Source organism: Pyrus communis, chromosome 11 (assembly GCF_041283825.1).
Source record: "Pyrus communis isolate YQ-2024b chromosome 11, ASM4128382v1, whole genome shotgun sequence".
NCBI lineage: Eukaryota > Viridiplantae > Streptophyta > Magnoliopsida > Rosales > Rosaceae > Pyrus > Pyrus communis.
In genome coordinates, this window is record NC_142575.1 from 13,677,255 (window position 1) to 13,679,645 (window position 2,391).

At 38.8% G+C, this 2,391-nt stretch overlaps 1 long non-coding RNA gene across 3 annotated transcripts; it reads right to left on the bottom strand.

Annotated features, from left to right (window-relative positions):
• Positions 1-801: 801 nt before the first annotated feature.
• On the bottom strand, positions 802-1,682 carry LOC137741308 (uncharacterized). 3 transcript variants are annotated; one of them, XR_011069282.2, is made up of 3 exons: positions 1,513-1,682; positions 1,298-1,403; positions 802-1,139 (listed from the first exon to the last, which is right to left on the bottom strand). It is a non-coding gene; the product is annotated as an uncharacterized LOC137741308 (long non-coding RNA). The 3 variants fall into 3 exon arrangements; XR_011069284.2 differs by having other exon boundaries at positions 802-1,177; positions 1,513-1,653; XR_011069283.2 differs by having other exon boundaries at positions 802-1,198; positions 1,513-1,653.
• Positions 1,683-2,391: the final 709 nt, after the last annotated feature.

The following is a 2,391-nucleotide window of genomic DNA, read 5'->3' on the forward strand; positions in this document are numbered from 1 at the left end:
ACCCAACAAAGGAAATAGCACTTGTTGATCCGGAAATTTACACTGAACTTAATCCTACCCAAGTCAATATGCCTTACATGCCCAGTCCTGAGACTGCAAAGCAACCCACTTAGCTGCATGAATGTATTGAAACTGACAAGTTGGATAGGGCTGTTCACAACAATTCAGAATCTGGAGAATCACATGGTCAGCTCTTGGAGGATGTAACCTTGGATACACGACAGACATCTACTGATAAAAAAGTTTTTGCTGTACTAGATAGTGCACCAGCACAGCTAATCACGCTAGAGAACATATCCAGAAAGACTCCTACAAGCAGGCTAAATTCTACATGGGAATAGAGAAAAACTTTAATGGCAGCCCAATTCTTCATCAAAAAATTCGGGCAGTGCAGAAATTGTGAGTGTTAAATACAAGGTTTAAGTCAGTTCGACAAAAACACAAGCCTCACTAAAAGTGAGTATTTAATTACAAAGATTTATTAGCATAGAAGGCCAAATATGAAGGATTCAACCACTCACCTGAAGCACATAGTTAATAAACACCTTATTCCGTACGTACTTTTGGCCTATGAAGCTATTACACAGTGGTTGACTCTAAGAAAACAAATAATGTTAACTAAAACGCTTATTTCGTTCATTTTATTTTCTTCATTTTATTCTTTATCAACAAATCTAAAAGAAAAAAGTAAATTGAAAAACACAAAAACATTAATTTTTTTAGTTAATCAGTATTTTATTTTGGGTTTATTTTTATTGTGTGATCATTGCAGGTTGCTTTTGGAAACACTTCAGCCCCAAATATCCAATATATCCGCGCGTTCGATTGAATCATGCTTTCAGCATCATTCAACATACATTCACTTCAGAGCATTCATCGTCAAATCAACAACATCAATGAGATTCAACACTACAGAAATCAAGGGAGTGCAGACAGATGCACGAGCAGAGTTCCAGACATACTCACAGTGGGGTTGGTGATGAAGTCCCTTGCATTGCTTGGCACCCCTTTTCACTCAATCACTCCCTCCCATTTTATATAAAATATTATTACATACAAGTTTGGGGTGGGATCCAAGCAACACAGAAGGGAGCACAGCTGTGCGAGCAAATCAAGGATCCAGTAGGACAGAGACCACACTGGATACAGAGAAACTTATTCAACTCCTAGCACAAATCTAGGATGCACGCACCAATAACTGAATCACGGAGGTGCAGCGCACAGACTTTCACAAATCCAGGGACTACGTTCAATAGATCTATGTCGAAAAATAGTTTTTTGGGTTGAGGATTTATACCTGTATTTCTGAGATTTATGGACATCGAGGTTGCCGCTGCTCATTTTTCTTGCGGATCTCAAGCTTGACGTTGCTACCGTTGTTCGCCATCGTCTCTGATCGTCGCCTGCAACACAAGCTCACAGACATGTAAATATATTAGACTCGGATTTCATTATTGCATTTGGGCTGAAAATAAGAAATTAATGAGCAAAGAAGAGATCGATGTGCTTTACCATTGTGTGTCGGCAAACCGTGATGGCTGAAATAAGTGAGTTGGGCTCATGTCTGAGGTCTTTGTTGAAGTCAGAGGGTTCTGATATTGTTGAGGTGCAGCTCGGGTTTCTAGAGAAAGTGTTGAGGTGCTCTCATGTTCTAGAGAGAGAGGCCTAGTGTTTATAAAAACAATCAGAATTGAGAGAAATGGGACACACTTTAGCTCTTCAATTGGGAGAAATTTTTAGTTGTGACGGAACATGAATGGTACATCACGTATTTTTGTGTAAGTGGTGGAAAATTTAAAATTTAAAATTATTAACCTTTTAACACACATATCTCACCATTTATATAGGGACACGTGGTGTACCACCTTGTGTGACGGTCACACTGAAAAATCTCTCTTCAATTGGAATCCTAAGGAGCTCACTACACGGATGCATGACGCCTGTGCACATTTGAAATCACGAGACGGAGAGCCGTAGGGTTCTTCAGCACGTGAGTGGTTCATGAGTTATAGTGTACTTTGAAAATTTGCACATTCATATCAACATGGTTTTGTGGGAAGTGAGATTGAAACACTTACTTTTAGTTTAAATTTATTTTTTTATTTTTGATATAAATAAAGTAAAGTTTAGTTCTTGTTATAAATAAAGTAATAATTGTTCTACCTGAGAATTTGCTTAGTAACTGAGTCAATCCTGCCTAATTAGCAGTGATTCTCGCGTCAAACGGTAGAGTTTTGGCATGGGACATGATGGTTGGTTGGTTTCATAACCTTTTCAGCTCGAGTTAGTAAGTCCTTAGGAGTGTTCTACACCTAGTGCCCTAAAGCCTTGGTAGTTTGGGAGTTATTGACCTAAAGCTCGCTACATGGGTTGGATCGAAAGCTAAAGTGA